General features: G+C 40.7%; 1 long non-coding RNA gene across 2 annotated transcripts in view; it reads left to right on the top strand.

Moving 5' to 3' along the window:
* Positions 1-6,164: 6,164 nt before the first annotated feature.
* The window catches only part of LOC140104887 (uncharacterized), a 29,183-nt gene continuing 15,141 nt past the window's right edge, over positions 6,165-20,206 (top strand). The window contains exons 1-4 of one of the 2 annotated variants that reach the window (XR_011850440.1): positions 6,165-6,386; positions 14,098-14,167; positions 15,877-15,896; positions 19,553-19,692. This is a non-coding gene — a long non-coding RNA (uncharacterized lncRNA). The remainder of the gene's footprint in view (positions 6,387-14,097; positions 14,168-15,876; positions 15,897-19,552; positions 19,693-20,206) is intronic. The other variant, XR_011850441.1, reaches the window with a different exon arrangement.

The following is a 20,206-nucleotide window of genomic DNA, read 5'->3' as shown; positions in this document are numbered from 1 at the left end:
CATATTGGGATAATCATCAAGCCATACTTAAAAGACTTTCTTCTCTCAATGTTTCAATGTTCGTATCTTAGCAGGTAAATGAATTGTGAGGAATTTGTCATTGAATAGAAGCAAATTTCCCATTCTAGTTACTCTTATCAGCTTAGTTCTTCTGTCTGGTTCCTTTCTTTGCCTTCCTTTGGTAATTTACATTATATAAGGAAATCAATGAGGTTTCTTCTTCTTCCAGATTCTGGTGGAATTATCAGAAGCTCCAATCGGAGTGGTTGAGTTTTATGGTCTGCGCTCTTCCGTTTCTTGTGAAGTAATGGCTCTCCCCGTGCTCGGAGACAATGAATTTGCTAATGTTCTCATTAGCTTAATCTTCCTTTTAATGTTTCTAAATTTGTTTTTGCCATTATATTTCACATGCAGTCTGATCATCTTAAAAAAAAAAACTAAATAAATAGCAATAAAATATTGTCTATTATTTAATGGAAAGTCTATAAATTGTATTTCCCATATGTGCATTTTATCCGGTATAAGTGTACACAGGATAGATCCTGAGTGTGGCTCTGGGTATACATTTGTATAGCATGACTGAGGAAAGAACAGTTGTATCACTCATGTGCAATCAGGATGGAAATGAAATTTAGTGCAGCGAAGAAGAAGACCCCGGAGGTTTTTACATCGAGTTCCTAGGGAGGTAAAATGGCTTAGCAAGCAATATGTCTATACAGCTCCATAATAACTAACTGTGTATTGTGTGAATTGTATCTATTTAAATTGCAGACAAGACTACTTCATTATCATAAGTGCTGGATACTATCATCTGCCATAAAGCCACACCGATATCATTTGTTATAGCGACAATTTTTAAAACCACTGATGAAAAATAAGTGATTTTACAAATTATTATCTGAGGGAAAATGGTAAAGAGGTAGTGACAACAGATATTCCCCCTCTTTATACTCTACATGTGCCTGCTACTGCAATAGGAATGATTGTCTACAAACATAAAGTATGAAATGCAGAAATATTCTCTATTAAATAATCAACATATTGACAATACATTAATGGAACCACATTTAATGGGGGTTTCCACCAGTGCATTTAATGACATATCTACGGGGTACTTTTGAGGTGTCCACCTCCTTATGTCGTTGGCAAGGTTGTCACGAAATGTCATATTCATCCGGTATTCAGCCTTTCTTTATTCTGGGTTGGAGTTAGGTTGGGTTCACACCTCATTATTTGCCATCCGTTGTAAGGACATGTCAGGAGGAATGAGGGGGGAGGAGTATACATCGGTATCAGCCAGCGATTGGCTGCTGCCAATAAACAGGGTGTTCCCCCAGTGATGTCACTGTCCTAATATGACCTAATTCTGCAGAGAATTCCTGAGGAAGGGTGGATGAGGGAGTTGAGAGAGACATTGGCTGTGTGACTCACTGAAGAGAAATCATCTCCCTCATTCCCCCCTCATGCTTTAGGTGCGGCTGTGGAGGAGACTTATAAATATGTATGACTCAGTACCGAGAAAGACACAGGTCAGTCTCACATAGGATGATTTGCATACATGGCGAGATCATTTTGGGGACAGAATGTAAAAGTTTATAGCCATTAGGTGGAATAATTCAGGGATGGTTGCATTACTTTCTAATAGCAGTTCTGTAATACTTCTGTGGGGTTTTATAAACTCTCACATATAGATAATAATGCTCCATTTTATTTTATTATAGCTAAGAGCAGTTATTTACTATCCCAGGCAAACCCAGGTAATACAGCTTGTTGCTTGTATACATATATATCTTTACTAGGAAAAACTGAAAGTGTTAGACTGTAAATGCTACATAAAAGCAATAGCCAGGAACGGAACCAAGAATTAATTGGTAGGACACTATGCCAGGAGAAACCAGGGTCGCATGAATGTTACTTAAACATCTGTAAGATGACATACCTCAAAGTCAAACCATGCAAATTTTGCCAAAATCTGCTCACCTTGTCCTGCTATCTACTCTAACCTACTGCCAGCAAGTAGGACACCATGTACAATCTGTTCAGATCATCCTGTACTATAATACACGGCCTGCACAACAGGACACCATAATAATCTGCTAAGCTTTACTCTCTTGCTTAATCCTTCCTGGGGTCCCGGTAGCACAGAAGCTCTTCTGAGTGGCCTGACATGCCCGCCCGTCTCCAGTACCAGCACTGCATCAGATGCTGGGACAACCCCTTTAAGGTAATAAATGGAGAAATGGATGGGAGTAGACCTCCATGGAGGCATGCTGTCATTTCATGTGATCAGATACATACATGAAGTAGATGATGATGTTACATGGCAACGATAGTAGATAGGAGGGGCCAGCCGAGCAGAACACACTACCTCTGACGCCAGGCAAAATAACAAAGTTGATTTTATGGGGATGTGAGTGAAACAATGTTTAGCTTAAAGAAGAGTTAAGCTTGTTTAGTTAATTTAGTCAATAGGACTATATGGGAAACTGTCACTTGCTGTATTTGTGGAAATGTGTTGACAGATTCCCTTGGAACAGGTTGAAAAATCTGCTCCATTCAGCATGTCATTGGTTAAAACAAGCAAAAACCAGGGACTATGGCTATTAATAAGGATACCCATGATGCACTGCTCAAATCTTGTGCTGTCAGTATTCTGCATACATATGACCTAACTTATCCGTAACTTTATAAGCCCACAGACTCAGATTATAGCTCCTTACTTGGTGTCCCCAATGTAAAAATAGATAAATATTGAAACGTATGAAAATCCCATGACAATAATTGCATAAAATATTCACCATTTCTGAATACACCAGGATGTAAGCTTTCAAAAATGATTATGTATCAAATGAAAATTTTCCCTAAAGCAGATCTCAGTGGGAATAAAAGATTTCTCGATGATTATAACTTAATGACTATAATAAAAGTAATAAGACAGAACTTCTGTGATCTCGATTCACTCAAAATTATTAAGTAAAACATAACAGTAAAAAATAAATAAATAAAAAAGATTATACTGAACCATCTATATCTAAACCATCAGACATTCATGCAATTTTACATTATAACATGGAAATTTTAAAAGAATTGATATAAGAAGGGAAATGGTCAATTGCCCTCTGCTCTTAGGACCGGACAGGATCCTACCACTGGGATCCTCCATTATCACAAGAACAGGGGACTGAAAGGAAAAGTGATTTTGAATGGCACATCAGCGCATGTTGCAGCAACATGAACTGGGGTGGCTGGGTGATTGGTCAGGTTTCTCTTATATTTATTTGAAATTTTTTTTACATCCCCTTTAATTAAGGTACCGCCTACTGATAATAATGTAATAATGTAATGTTTTAAAGACATGACTTTGTTTAATGGAAGAAAATATTTAAAGTGGTTGTTCTAAATTCAATTGTTATCTCCTATCCATATGCTAAGGGGTAACAATGTGAGCTGCAGGAACCCCACACTGATCAAAAGAATGGGGGTCTTGTTCCCTCCAAACGCTTTCTGACACCCACATAGATGTTGAAAATAGCAGCAGGATATAAGTTCAACTTGCCACTCCATTTATTAGGAAGACACCCATTTTTGTGATTGAATGGAGGTTCCTGTGGGGGGGGGGGGGCAACCATTTAGGTTGTTATGGTTTTTCTTATGGATTCTGGATTACAGTTATAAAAATGTATTATCCAGGCTTGGGAGAGCTCCGCAGTCCCACACCATGGTCCGAGGGGCAGGGAAACTCAGCTCGGACAACTTTCAGGTGGCCTGGCATGCCCTCCAATCCCATGTCCCAGCACTAGGACAGGAGATGGGTGGGTGTGCTAGGATGCTGGAAAGTTGTCGGAGTGGAGCTTTTGTTCTACAGGGGCACAGTTCTGACATAACTCAGCGCGAGACACCAGGAGCGCCGGAGTAGGAAAGTACTTTTATTTTTATTCAATTTTTTTTTAAAAGCCTCCCCTGCATGGATCATAAATTTTTTTTAAGTTGGACAATCCCTTTAAACTTGCGATAACCAAAATGCTTCCTGATACATAAATAGGACAGTATTTATCAGGACTTCTGCGCCACACCAGTGCCTAGCTCATTCTTAGCACTTGTAATTGTTTTCTTCTACCTCCACACCAGGGGCATATAGAGGGGCGCAGCCAGCTGTGTTTTTTCTACGCCAGGTACGGTCTTTGCATGCTACCAGTGGATATACCAGGAGGCTGGAGCCGGATGCTCGACAACAGCAGCAGGATGCATGTTAGACTTTCCACTATGTCATTTAGGAAGACCCCCATTCTTGTGATTAGTGGGGGTCCCAATTTGATTGTTCTTTTCCGATGGATACCAAATGAGGAATAAACTTGAGATAACACTTTTGAGATATAATTTTAAAAAAAATTATTGTATTCTACAGTTGTTGATCTTGAATTTTTCCCACTGTGGTTAAAAATTTCCTAGCTAAATTTGTCTACCTTAAAAAAAGCCACAAACTTATGAGTACACCCTAAATAGTCCTTCAGGAGGAATCATAAAATCAGTAGCAGAACAAAACCTGAATCAAAATGCGTGAGCCTCCTGCAGCTGCTGCATTATTGATAGCCGTGCTATGATCACAGATTTTCCTTCATATCACCTGACAGACAATTCTCAAAGTGGCAAAATTTCTTACGGACACGAATAGCTTAATAACGTGTGTGTAAGACATGACCAGCTGCCGGCAGCTCAGCACATTTTCTATTTCATTGCTTTTGTTGGTGCCAACTGATAACCAGCTCCAACTAGTTAGCAAATATTTACTGGCCTGAGGTCTTCAATCTGGCTGGTCTGCCGCCTGTGACCGTCCCTCACCGGAAACATATTACAGCCGCAGATGCTCGTGTGCAGCGGTGAGTAGAGACAGGTGCTGCCTAATCGCATTAGTGACATGAAGTATTTAAGCGGAGGTCCTACCTAGTGACCTGAGCAATTGCCATTAGAGGAGAATGAGCTCTTCCACTGCTATTTATCTACCAGGATGTAATTAAAAAACCTGCATAAAAATGAGAGATTTCTGCTGCAGACACCAAAAAGACTCAAATGTTTGAGCCAAGACATTGTTTCATTTTTACCTTCTATTTTTCTCTTGCGCGAAGTGTTCTTCAAAGAGGCATCCATCACTCCCTTAGGTGTTCCCTTGGAAACATCTTTGACCATACCATGGAGCCATATGTGCTGCAGTAGGTCATTGTCATCCCTGCTTGATCTGCTAGATTTTTGTCCACATCCTATATTGGTTTCATGCATGAATGTTTAAAAACATTCCAGCATATTACCGTACTGTGAAATTAATGGAAAGAAATTTGCTACTTCGGCACACAAAAAAATATTGTTGGATTTCATTATGAAGTGAGTTGACCAAATTTGTATTGTTCTCCGTGTGAATACAATCACTTTTTTGTTTGCACTGTAAAATTAACCCTGAATGTGTCAATGTGGTAAGAAAGCTGGAAACTAATAGGAAAGAGACTACAATACACCATGGGGCTTATTTACTAAGGGTCCATGGATCACATTTCTGTCAGACTTGCCCACGATTTCGGGGATTGCGCGGCTGGGACAGGTATTTAGAAGGGGATTGTGTGATCGGATTTTGGCACAATCACGCCAGCTTTCATGCGACAGAACTCGGGGGCGGGCCGGCGGATTCGGACTGAGCATGGGATTTAACTTTAAAATTGTGTCGCAAGACATGCACTTATATACACCAGGAAGAGGTGGACCGGAAGCGACACATGCAGGATATCGGGCGCACGATCTTAGTGAATCACGCATTATCGTCGAAACAATGCACTTCGGGTGAACTCCTCGGACAGGTAAGTAAATAAAGTAAAGTAAAAATAAACATGAAGCAAATGTTGAATTTATTGTAGTTAAAGGATTTGTCCACTTTAAGCTCATAACAGCAAATAATTATTATTTTATTGTAATCAAAAGTTATACAATTTTACAATATACTTTCTGTATCAATTCCTCATAGTTTTTTTTAGGTTTCTGCTTGCTGTCATGCAACAGGAAGCTTCTATGTTTACTTCCTGTAGATAAGCACTGGTCCCAGGTCATGTGATGTTTACCTTGGTCTATTTACTTGAGCGTTGTCATGGTTACTAAGAAGACAGTGTAAACAATAAAGAGATCAGAGCACGTATGATAAGATGGAGTCCCATAAAAATGTATCCTTTTTAATATAGTATTGTTGGCATCTATTACGAATAAACCACCAATATCCTGACCACCATAGCAAAAATGACCAAGGAAACGTTACTTCAGAGAGTGAGTGAAATAGATCACCTACCTTTAGGAGGGGTAATCAATATTTAAAACCATAAAACTCCCTTTAAGAAGACAAGGCCACAAAGGTAAGATCCAAGTTAAAAACACAAAATACAGGATCACACTGATATTTGCCAGTTCACCTTCTTACTCCTCCCTTTTCCTGTGCTGTACTCTTTATAAAACAGAGCATGCCCACAACATGCTCTGTTTATTTTGTTTCATCTTTTACTGTGGTTTCTAATCTATTTTCCAATTTATGTACCGGGTCTTCCAAAAGGACAACGTTTGGGGAATAGCATCTGGTGTGCATACTTAAACCCTTACCATTTTCCCCTTCTTTCCCTACAAATTCTAAAAGCTGTAACTTTATTTTTTCATGTCGCTTGTTGAGAGCTTGTTTTTTGTGATACAGGTATTAAGTTCATTTCAGGTTATAATTGATGGCATAAATAACAGAATGATGGGGCTTATTTACTAAGGATCCATTGATCACATTTCCATCAGACCTCCCAACATTTCCAGGAATTGCACGGCTGGGACAGGTATTTAGTAGGGGATTGTGGCGCACGCGATCGCATTGTGGCGCAGCTGCACTGGCTTTCTTGCAACAGAAATTGGGGGTGTGCCGTCGGACGATCGAACTGTTTCGGACTGAGCGCGGGATTTAACTTTAAAATTGTGTCACAAGACAATGCACTTACATGCACCAGGAAGGAGAAGGTGAACTCCGGCGGACCTGAGCAGGGAAGCGACACATGCAGGATATCGGGTGTAAGATCTTAGTGAATCGCGTCCGAGTACATTCCGGTCGGACAATGCACTTTTAGGGAACCGTCAGGACAGGTAAGTTACTAAGGGTCCGTTGGACGCATTTCCGTCGGGTTTCGTAATTTTTATCCGTTTTGCGCTGAATTGCCCCAGGTTTTTGGTGCAAGCGATCGGATTGTGGTGCATCGCACCGGCTTGCATGCAACACAAATCGGGGGCATGGACATCGAACAACCCGACTGATTCGGACAAACCGCAGAATATAAAAAGCAAATTGTGTTACAAGATCAGCACTTACATGCACCGGGAAGAAGAAGGCTTACCTCACACGGGGGAAGCGACACATGCAGGAAATTGGACACACAATCTTAGTGAATCGCAGCAGACCCGAATCCTCGTCGGACATTCTGGATTGCGCGGCGTCAATGGTACAGGTAAGTAAATGTGCCCCAATGTGTTTTGTTTTGCTAGTGTTGTACAATGAAAACACTTTGAAAAATAATCATTCGCTTTTGCATCGCCATCCTCCTAAAGTCGAAAGTTTTTAATTTTTCACCAACAGAGCTAGTTGAGGGCTTATTTTTTTGAATGACGAGCACCATCTCGGGTTTTTGTTAATTGTTATCACTTTTGTACATTTTTTTGGGAAATTATGTGACACAAAGATTTTTGTTGGGGATTTTTTTTTTACAGCATACACCTGGAATTTCAGGAATTTTTATTTTTTATTTGAATGAAATGGTTTGAATGGAATAAAGGGGGATTTCTTGTTTTGAATTTTTTACATTTTTTAAATTTTTTTAATATTTGGATCTAATTTAGAGTTGGCTGTGAAGGCCTAGCTCGACTGCCAAGCGAACGCATTGCCACCCTGATATCATGGGACAACTACACTCACCGGCCACTTTATTAGGTACACCTGTCCAACTGCTCGTTAACACTTAATTTCTAATCAGCCAATCACATGGCGGCAACTCAGTGCATTTAGGCGCATAGACATGGTCATCAGTATGGGGAAGAAAGGTGATTTGAGTGCCTTCGAACGTGGCATGGTTGTTGGTGCCAGAAGGGCTAGTCTGAGTATTTCAGAAACTGCTGATCTACTGGGATTTTCATGCACAACCATCTCTAGGGTTTACAGAGAATGGTCCGAAAAAGAAAAAACATCCAGTGAGCGGCAGTTCTGTGGGCAGAAATGCCTTGTTGATGCCAGAGGTCAGAGGAGAATGGGCAGACTGGTTCGAGCTGATAGAAAGGCAACAGTGACTCAAATCGCCACCCGTTACAACCAAGGTAGGCAGAAGAGCATCTCTGAACGCACAGTACGTCGAACTTTGAGGCAGATGGGCTACAGCAGCAGAAGACCACACCGGGTGCCACTCCTTTCAGCTAAAAACAGGAAACTGAGGCTACAATTTGCACAAGCTCATCCAAATTGGACAGTAGAAGATTGGAAAAACGTTGCCTGGTCTGATGAGTCTCAATTTCTGCTGCGACATTCGGATGGTAGGGTCAGAATTTGGCGTCAACAACATGAAAGCATGGATCCATCCTGCCTTGTATCAACGGTTCAGGCTGGTGGTGGTGGTGTCATGGTGTGGGGAATATTTTCTTGGCACTCTTTGGGCACCTTGGTACCAATTGAGCATCGTTGCAACGCCACAGCCTACCTGAGTATTGTTGCTGACCATGTCCATCCCTTTATGACCACAATGTATCCAACATCTGATGGCTACTTTCAGCAGGATAATGCGCCATGTCATAAAGCTGGAATCATCTCAGACTGGTTTCTTGAACATGACAATGAGGTCACTGTACTCAAATGGCCTCCACAGTCACCAGATCTCAATCCAATAGAGCATCTTTGGGATGTGGTGGAACGGGAGATTCGCATCATGGATGTGCAGCCGACAAATCTGCGGCAACTGTGTGATGCCATCATGTCAATATGGACCAAAATCTCTGAGGAATGCTTCCAGCACCTTGTTGAATCTATGCCACGAAGAATTGAGGCAGTTCTGAAGGCAAAAGGGGGTCCAACCCGTTACTAGCATGGGGTACCTAATAAAGTGGCCGGTGAGTGTATGCAGGAGAGAAGACCTGTTCAACATAACAGATGCTGTGGTCACTACTTTTTTTTTTATTATTATGAAATAGTTTGCAAAACATAAAAGCAAGCACAAAGAAATAGTCTTTTGTAGACAACATAGAAAAGAAAAAAGAAAGTCATATCTGACACAACACATCATAACTTAGACATATCAATCTCATATTTTTTCAACAAATGTTCACTTCATTAATCTAATATTCATGCTTATTTTTCAAGATCAACACATATGTATTTTATTAATATCCACAATAGCATTCAGTCATATTCAGCATTCATATCATATCGATTAAAAAGAAGAAGAAAAAGAATAGAAAAATCAATGTTAATTACCGTATATACTCGAGTATAAGCAAAATTTTCAGCACAATTTTTGTGCTGAAAATTTCCCACTCAGCTTATACTCGAGTATATAAAAAAAAATAAACTCAGTACTCACCATTCCGACGGCGCGGGCAGCTCCACTTCCATCTTCATGTTCGTGTCAGGTCCACGACAGCTCCGTCTGCAACGCCTCTTCTTTCTTCAGGCCAGCGCCAGGACCACGACATCTCCGTGCGCATGGCCAGGCCAGCGCACAACTGTGATGTCTATAATCTTTTTAATATGCCGCAGTATTTAAGGGGTTACATTGCTGCGATTGGTCAGTACACTGACTGTGGCCACTGTGGCAGGAGCCGGGCTGTTAGTGTATGTCAGGCTCCTGCTTCTGAGCCCACGCAGTCACCACAATGTTATAACTGCTAATGCAGCCCTCACAATGAAGAACTACACCATGGTGGTGCAACTAGGGGTTAACTAACCTAACTGTGCAGCAGCCAGAAAGAAAAAATTATATTCAGTGTTTTCAAAACTTAATATGGCATGATGAGCGTTGTCTTCAGACTCCATTAGGTAAATCTATTGGATCATTAACAGCAACACTGAATTTCCAGTCTAGCGCCTCTTTTTCAGAATAGCTGAATTTTATAGGCAGGCTACACATTGTTATTTCTATTATAATTGAGATTGTCGTTAAGAGCAGCCCAGTATCTGAACCTTTGATAATTTGATAAAAACATTTACTGTATTTTTTTACTTCATAGCTTTACATGTTAGCGGATAAATCTTAAACTCAATTTTTCTGGTACAAAGCGCAACATTCTCTTCAGTTTCCAATACAGATCATATTGGACCTCAATGAAGACTCTTATACATAACACATAGAACTCATTGGGGGTATAAATAATTGTTTTTTGTCTATGTTTGGAGTTGTTTGGGTCCAGTTGTGACACAAATGCTGTTTTGCAACTTTCTATTGCACCAAATGAACTTAGGACAATGCAAAGTCACTTTGACATAGACCCTAACTGCACCAAATTCATTAAAGGGGTTTTACACAGGATAGGGCCTAACTTGCTGATCGGTGGGGTTATCAATGATGAGACCCCCACAGATCAAGAAAATGAGGGGTCTGATGGGATCCCAGTTACCTCAGTCGGACCCCTCGTCACTCGGGGAGATCAGATAGCTGTGCACGACTGTTCTGCTCCATAAATTTCAGTGGAGCTGACGGAAATTGCCTAGCGGCCGTCTGCTCCATTACTCTGCGGGAGTGACAAGAGGTCTGACGGAGGTAACTGGGACCCCATCAGACCCCTCATTTTCGTGATCTGTAGGGATCACTGAGATCCCCAAAGATCAGCAAGTGAGGCCCTATCCTGTGGATAGAGCCTAACTTTGATTTGTGGGAAAAACCCTTGAACCTTGTATAGCCAAGTCTGCACAATCATAACATCATGAATTCCGACATTCCGTTTAGGCACCAGTTTTGACACATTTTATGCTGCAATAGTATCTACTGGAGTATCTCAATGTAAATAACCTTATAACTCAGCATCAGCATAGGTTTGTGAGGGATCGGCCTAGCAATACTAACCTGACCCGCTTCTATGAGGATTCTATGAGTTCTGTGAGATGTAACTAGACTTTTCCAAGGCATTTGAAAATGTACCACATAAAAGGAGACTGTGTAAATCTGTGTATTTGGGTTAGGAATTGGCATAGTGATAAATGATCATCATAATGGCACATTCTCAGATTGGGTTGAAGTTACCATGGGGTGCCATAGGGGTCAGTTTTCTTCTTTATATATTTATTAATGACCTGAGGGTTTATACAGTAGATTTTCAATATTAGCAGATAATACCAAACTTTTTATACAAATCCCTGGTCTATTGTGAACAGTTTTGGGCACCAGTGTATAAAAAAGACATATTAGAACTGGAACAGCTGAAAACAACCAAGATTATTAGAGGGGTATTCCGGGAATATGAACTTCTGCTACAAAAACCCTGCTATAATTAAATGAATACAACAAAACTCAATGGCATTAGTCGCAAAATGGAGCTTAAATAGTTTGATTTTATGATTCACAAATTGTTGTAGGCTCTCTAAAGTAGGTGGAGATTTCACTAAGATGGCCGCCACTGGAAACTACAAGTCCCATGATCCAGCAGTTCTCTGTAATGGCTTCTCCCTCTTATGCTCTGCTCCCAGTGATGATGTAATATACTGTCCTACTCTGTTACCATAGTATTCATGTGTAACTGTCATAACTGCACATTACCTCACTGAGATGATGTCTCACCACAACACTGGCCATACTGGATGCACTGCAACCAACCGACTACACCCAAACTTAGTGGTGATCACATGACCTGCCCAGGCAGGGGCAGGACATGTGAACACCGGCCATATTCGGTCCTGTGTCTGCTCCACGCAGAGAAAATCAACAGACTGATAAAAGGGCCAGCAACATTTTAATTCTCCATTACAGTCTATGTCCACAGCATTTTTCTGCTAAGGGGGGCAAAATTTAAAATAACAACTAATTACATAATAGCTTTTATTTTACTGACCCATTTATATATGAATTATGCTTATTTTTGGAATACCCCTTTAATGCAATGTGTGAACTAGAATACAATTACATATTTTTAAACTTGGGTTTATTCAGTATATAAAAAAAGCCGTCTAAGGGTGACATTACAATGTCCAAATATCAGTTGGACAACGTCTGTGAACAGCAATTTTCAAGTTATCCCAGATCCCAACATTGCTCCATTCAGAGCTGTGGCTATTTTTGTAAAACCTAACACTTCAATACACTTTGCCACTTGGTTTTCATAATGCTGTTTATTCACTAATGCTCTGTAACAAACTTCTGAGGCCTTCACAAAATGATTAAGAATAAATTACTTAGAGATGCATGGCATTAAACTTATTTGGTGACTTCTAAAGCCAGTGGGACACACAGGATTTTATTTTGGGTTATCAGAGTACCGGGGGCTGAACACATAAGCATGTCACACCCTTCAGATTTTTTATTTGTAAAATGCGCAACTGCATGTATACTGGATACATTGGGGGGGTCATTTACTAAGGGCCCGAATCGCTATTTTTCTTCAGGTTTCCCGAATATTACCGATTTGTGCCGTTTTTCCCTGAATTGCACAGGATTTTTGGCGCACGCGATCAGATTGTGGCGCATCGGCGCCGACATGCATGCGACAGAAATTGAGGGGCGCGGCCGTTGGAAAGCCCGAAGGATTCGGAAAAACCGCAGAATTTTTTAAAAAAATGTGTCGCTTGACACGCGCTTACCTGAGCCCAGGATAGGATAGTGAACTCTTGCGAACTTCGGTGGACCTCGGCGCAGCAGTGACATCGGGTGCACTACCTCAGTGAATCGTTGGAAGACCCGAATAACGCGCCGCTGGATCGCGACAGGACCCGGTAAGTAAATCTGCCCCTTTGTGTTGCGCATCACATAAGTTATCAATAAAATACATTCACATTTGTGGCTGCAACATATAAAAATTATGAGATGTTTAGGCCGTTTGAATACTTTTGCAACCCACTACATCCAATCTAATCCAAGTGGAAATTTAAAGGGGTATTCCAGGAATCAGCCTAATTCATATACAAATGGGTTCTTAGAATATAAGCTAATATGTAATTAGTTGTTATTTAACATTTTGCTCCCCTGGTCGCTGGTCACATGTCCACATCACATGTCCTGCACCTCCCTGGGCAGGTCATGTGATCATCACTATGTAAGGTACGGTACGGGCGGGCAACGGCAGTGTGAATGTAGCCTAAGGCTGTAGTCAGTTGGTTGCAGTGCATCCAGTATGGCCAGTGTTTTGGTGATGTGCGGTGATAGCAGTTACACATCATTACTATGGTAACAGAGCAAGAAAACCTTTTAGATCATCATTGGGAGCAGAGCATAAGAGGGAGGAGGAGTTACTGAGGGAGAACTCCTCAGTAACTCCTTTATACTCCTTAAAGGGAGAACACAACTGCAACCTGCATATACAAGAATCTTCTGAGATCTCAGCAATATATAGAATGATATCCTGAAATGGGCATCATAGTTTTTTCCAGTATTTTTGCAGTCATTGTATTTCCTTTGCACAACTGTAAAGTTCAGAGTAGTTCACTAAGAAGAAATTGCATTTCATTTGCCTTTGGGTAATATTTTACTATGCAGAAGTGGATTTTAATGAATACTCAGGAGAGACTTTTCCCAGTGATGCTTCTATTGTTACTTTGTATAACATATAGAAGAATCATATAAGCATGCACAATATATACCCGTATATACTCGAGTATAAGCCGACCCAAGTTTAAGCCGAGGCCCCTAATTTTACCACAAAAAACTGGTAAAACCTATATTTTTTTTTACTCGAGTGTAAGCTGAGTTTGGGCTTTCAGCTCATTTTTTTGTGCTGAAAAACTAGGCTTATACTCAAGTATATATGGTATATTGTTTTCCTAGTCGTCACCTTGCTGAACGATCCTTCCAAGCAATGACTGGTAATGATTTGTGAACATATAGCACAAAATGCTTCACAAGACACAACTCGTTTCAGAAGCTGTAAAGAACAATCAGCGTCCAGCCAGGAGCGTCCCCTGATTTCCTAAGGCACTGAAGCGCACCAGGTATACTTCACTACAGGAAAGATCTCTCCTTAATGTCTCATCTTCTAATTAGTTCTGTTTTACTCTACAATTCCTTCCTATGTTCTATGTGCTGTAAGTTCCAGTAAAAGAATCAGTAAAAGTAACAGTATCTCACTGACAGAAAATCACAAATGTAAACTACCGATGGGAATGAGACTGATATGGCCATGAGACTGATATATCCTCCTGACTAGTGATGAGTGGACCTGTAAGAACTTGGGTTTGGCTGATTATGTCGGGTTTTTAAATCAGGTCCAACCAAAGTCATCAGGGAGTGATGATCCTTATGAAAATGCTAGTATGTCAGTGCCAGCGCGATTTTAAAGTATGAACGTTCACCATTGGTGGCAATAACGATCGTGGGAATTAACAGCAGGGGTTGAGCTTCTATTGAAGTTCATGGTTGAGCCCAAAGGACCTGAACCTCCAAAGTTTGGTAGAAATCTAAACTTTGCTGTTTCGGTCTGCTCCTAACCCTTCTGCTTTCTGCACATGCATGCTCTCTGTGAACAACATGTATATGTGCTGCATGGGATTGGCACCACATTCTTAGAAATATTTTTTTTGGTTATGCATCTAACATAAAATTTTGGGGCAAGCAAAATTTCTACAACCCCTCTGTTTCCCTACCCAATTCCCTTTATGGGTCCTCCAGATAAGGATGGCTTTATTAATTTTAAGCTATTGTGTATTTCTATTATGTTTTAGAGCTATGATGACGGATAGCAGGTCCTGCTACATTTTTTCCCGTACTTTGGAGGGTACAGAAACAATATAACTCTTTATGTTACATTGGGGCTCATTTACTAAGGGCCCGAATCACTAATTTTCGCCAGGTTTCCCAAAAATTACCGTTTTGCGCCATTTTGCCCCAGGTTTGTGGCGCACGCAATTGGATTGTGTCGCATCGGACGAATTTGAAAAAACCGTGGTATTTTTTTTAAAAAAGTGTTGCTTGACACGCACTTACATGCACCAGGAAGAGGATGCTGAACTCCTGTGGACCTCGGCGCAGCAGCGACACCTAGGGGATATCGGCCCCACAACCTTAGTGAATCCCGGCAAGCTCCGAATCAACGCCGGTCAATGCGCCACTGGATCGCGACTGGACCAGGTAAGTAATTAAGCCCAATTGTTTCCATAACCTCTATTAAGCTCTATCAGAGACTTCTGGAGACTTCTCTGCTCCCTACTACTACTCCCTGCTCCCCCTCCCTTCATGAAATCTGACACCTTAGAGAGCTTCGATCTTGTTGCTAGAAGGATGGAATTAGAAATCAGAGTGAAAAGCATCAGCACCTCACGTCAGGCAGCAGAGCCCTGAAGCGGAATGTCAAATTGTAACATGGGCTATATAGGCCACTATGGCTGGCTGAATCACCCACTAGAAAAATCCATTGCATCTACTGAATTTTGTCAGAATAGGATCAGTTTTCAGGTTTCTGTACTTGAAAACCACTCCCAGGGTTGCCTTTGATTGATAACTGCCTTTCAGGATCAGTTCCTTGTGAAAAAGCTGGGTTTGACATTATTTAGTTTCAGTTCAGCTGTGGCTTGAGTGATGGGCAGCCGCACCAATCAGCTGCTGGGGGCAGCGTCCAAGAATTCCTTTATATATCTGCTCAGTTCTAATTACAGGTTGTTGGCTATTTCAGTCGTCTGACACTTGTTGTCCATTCTCTTGCTAGGTGTTTTTGAAGCTTGCTAGGTAAGTGACAGGGGTTCTCTATTTCGACTATTTAAAGGTTAGAATTGTTACAGTAAGAGAAGACATAAGCACCTTTTTTTTATTACATATATTACAAATTTTGTGAAAAAAGCAGCACTGCATAGTGAAAAAAGTGTAGATTCTTTATTCACAAGCTTGTTAATGGTGGAATAAAGAATCTCTCACCATGGAGTGCTGCTTCATTGCCTTTTTTAAAGATCGTTGTGGGTTTAGTCTGACCTTTTTGGAGACCTGCACTCAACATTTTTACTACATAGTGCTGCTCCATATCCTTTTTTATTTCTGCAGTAATAGTATGGTGCAGGCAGCAGTAACTTGTCGACTCGTGCACTACTACCGGTATTAACTCCAGCTTATGCCTCTTGTTTATAAGTGGAGCTGGTGCCAGAAGCGGCGTGTGTTAGCAATTTATTACAGCTGACTCCCGCCAGTAACACCAATGATCGGAAATGGAGACCCTACCTGTAAATAAATAAAAAGAGAAAAGTTTAAAACAATTAATAAAGTTTAATAAGGTTTTTTTTAATAAAAATTTAAGTAAAGGCCCCCAATACCCCAAAACACCACCATTTCCTGTACAAAAACCCCAAAATCACAAAAAAACCCACACATATTTGGTATTGCTGCGTCCATAACAATCAGAACAATAAATTGGAAACATTATTGGACCTGCCTGGTGAACAAAACCCCAAAAAACCTGACAAAATTTAAAATTTGTTATAAAATTCCATCACAAAAATGTTCCAAATCGTTCAAAAAGAATTGAGAGCACCAAAATAGTACCATTGAAAAGAACCACTCAACATGTAAAAAATAAACCATCAACCAAGTCTGTCAGTCTAAAAATACAAACGTTATGGCTCCTAAATAATATATGGTTTTCTCATTTGATTCATTTTTTTTTCAATAAAATTGTCAAAAATATATTTAAAAAACAATATAAAAGAGGTATCACCGTAATCGTAGTGATCCATAGAAAAAAGATAACATAATATTTTTATGGAACGGGAACGGCCCAAAAAGTAGGCAAAAAAGCCAAAACTAGAATTGATGATTTTCTTTTCCTCCATACATTCAAGAGTTAAAGAAATCTCATCAATAAGCTAGAGACCCACTAAAATTAAGTATTTGTAAAGTGCATCCAATCTTGTAGAAAAGAAGCCTTTATGGGGGTCATTTACTAAGGGCCCGATTCGCGTTTTCCCGACGTGTTACCCGAATCGGGGGGCGTGGCCGAACGAAAACCTGGCGGATTCGGAAAACCGCCGCATTTAAGACAAAAAATGTGTTGCGAAAATTACACTTACCTTCACCAGGTATAGGCCGGTGAATTTCAGGGCATTCCAGCGCGCCTCCGGGGAACTTCAGCACAGCAGCGCCACCTGGTGGACGGCGGAGGAACTACCTTAGTGAATCCCGGCCGGACCCGAATCCAGCGCAGAGAACGCGCCGCTGGATCGCGAACGGACCGGGTAAGTAAATCTGCCCCTATGTGTCCAAATTGCCCCAAAAAAAGAAACATTGTATAGCCTTATAAAAGTGACAATGCGAATCTGTTCTGAATGGCACAGCTTCCCTTCAATGTCAAGGCGTGTGCCCATACAGCTGTCACCACCTCATATGGTGGATTGTTATACACAGGAAAAATTGGGTATCAAACTTTGTGAGCGTTTTAGTATTTTATCCAGAGGAGAGTGCATATTTATTGAAAAATACATTCAATTAGCCAAATAAATTAAAATTTCAAAATTGCACATGATTTTATTTTAACCCTGTAAAACAATTAAAGGGTTAACAAACTTCATAAAAGATGTTTTACATACTTTGAGTATGTACTTTCTAAAATAATGTAATTTATGCGGTTCTACTATTATTTAGGCCTTTCAAAGTGAGCAGGTCCATCAAAAGTTTGAGATGACACATATGTGATGACACATAAAGAGCAAGGAAACATAAAGCAGACATTGGGTGAATGTTATTTATCAAGTTGCATCAGTGTTATGACTATCGGGGTCCTTTACTAAGGGCCTGAATCACGTTTTTACGGCGGGTTACCTGAATTTTTCCATTTTGCGCCAATTTTCCCTGAATTTCCCCGGGTTTTTGGACACGTGATCGGATTGTGGTGCATCGGAGCCCGGGGTGCACGCGACGGAAATGGGGGGCATGACCAAACGGAAACCCGACGGATTCGGAGATTTCTAAATTATCCCCAAATATTTGTTTTATTTATAAAAAAACGCAAAGTATACCACTGGAATTTTGCACTAACATGAAGTACAATGGAGCACAATTACTAAGCTCTGTGCACCAGTTTTCTGTTGGACTTTGCACATTATAGTGCAAACTGCTTATTTATAAAGGGTCCGCACCACATATGTGTCGCTCACGACTGTTTTGTGTTGCACTTTTCTTCATGCAACACAAATTTCTGCACTGAATGGGTGGCGTTCCGGTGCTCAGTCGGATATGCAAAGTCCGACAGAATTATGTTGCAAGCCCTTTGTTAAGGGTGCACCAAAAAAAAAATTGGTGCACTCTGTTGGAGCTTTGCAGAGGGTGCCAGATTCATGGAGAATGTGCACCAGAAATCCTGAATCTGGGGCCCCTGCATACTACACAGGTAAACTGCACATAGTACAGACTGCACTGTCCTTAGTAAATGTGCCCCAATGTGCCACGAGAAAACAATCTCAAAATCACCTGGATATGTCCAAGTGTCCTAAATTTGTAATCACTTATATTGACACATGCCAAATGTGAAAAAAATGGGCCCCGTCAGGAAGGTGAAAAGTGGCTTTGGCGGAAAAGGCTTAGATTATTCAATGTTTGTTTAAAAGTAAGTGACTATTTGCAGTAATTTATCTCCAGAAATACTACTTTCATCCATCAGTCCAGTATTGCCACCAAACCCTGTTTATCTGATATGTCTGATTTACTGAATTCAGTAACTAAAACAATCTCCTGTTCCCTAAAATATTCCCTTGTTTATCATCTCAAACAGCTCCCTCATGGTAATTTTATATAAAGCCCCTTACCCCCTATGGATTTATTAGATATAGCCCCCTCACCCCCATGGATTCCTTATATAGAGTCTTATTTGGCCCCCCTCACCAGCACTGGGCCCCAGCACTTGCCTGGTTGTGCCCAGTGCTAGCCCCAACCCTGACCATGATATGTATTTTCTACCCGGTTAAAGCAGCTTTTATTGCTTAAAACTATTCAAAAATCAACAATGATCTCTGTTTAACAAAAGGAAGAAGTTCCTTCAGGTTCACCTGTTTATATGGGCATCTGGGTCTGAATAAGGACCCCAGGGCTGTCCTGTGATAGTGCCTGGTGTGAGATAAATAAAAAGATGATTTTTCTGACAATTGTTTTCCCTTTTTCATTTTCTATAACCTTTACTATAATAAAGTAGTATGTGGAACAAAAGACAAATTCTCTATATAATTCCTTTGTGTATGAGAACATTTTGTCTATGTTCTAAATTTTCCCGTTCAGAAATCCCATGTTTACAGCTGCGATTCTATGCTTTGAGTCGATAATTCTATGTTGCATTGGACGGTAAGAGCTTTAGTATTGCCCCATTTTACTGCATCTTAACAAAATGATTTCTTTGTCCTGTAATTCAGGCATTTAGATTAAAATGAAAGCGCACAGAGAAGAAGAACTTGATGGTTACCATATGATTGCCCTTCGAGTCTCCTTCCTCTATCAGTTTAATGGAAAAGAAACCCGTCCGTAGAATAGTCATGTTGCCTAGCAACTGGAGGTGAGCAAACGCACGCAAGGTCTTGCAAACTCTAGATAGTGAAGGGTAAAGGGATAGAGGCTCGAGGCATTGTCACGTGAAATGAGTTGATCTGCTCATTTTTATCCAGCAGCAAAATTAATACCTTTTCCGTCACGTTTCTGGTGGTTTTAAGGTTATGACAAACATCCCTATACAAGCTGTCATTCTGCTCAGGTCACCGCTACGTTCTCGGGATCTGAACACGGTGCAGACGACTCCAAATACTGGCATTTGCTTGTATAGAGAGGAGCAACCGAAAGACTTGTGTAATTACATATGTGATACTCGTAGGGTACGGTATGAAACACAATTCTCCAGGGATCTGTTTATTTCTGATATCAATGATGCATGTAAATAGGGACGGACTTGACTGAAATACATGTCATAGGTCATGCACTTGGGCCATGGAAACAAAAAGTATAATTATGTTCTAAACGGTCAATTACTTAGTAAAACTGAAGCTGAAAAGGACTTGGGGGTATTGGTGGATGGT

The sequence above is a fragment of the Engystomops pustulosus genome, chromosome 10, assembly GCF_040894005.1.
Source record: "Engystomops pustulosus chromosome 10, aEngPut4.maternal, whole genome shotgun sequence".
In the NCBI taxonomy this organism is placed as follows: Eukaryota; Metazoa; Chordata; class Amphibia; order Anura; family Leptodactylidae; genus Engystomops; species Engystomops pustulosus.
The sequence above is the reverse complement of the archived record's forward strand: the minus strand, read 5'-3'. Positions and strand labels throughout refer to the sequence as shown.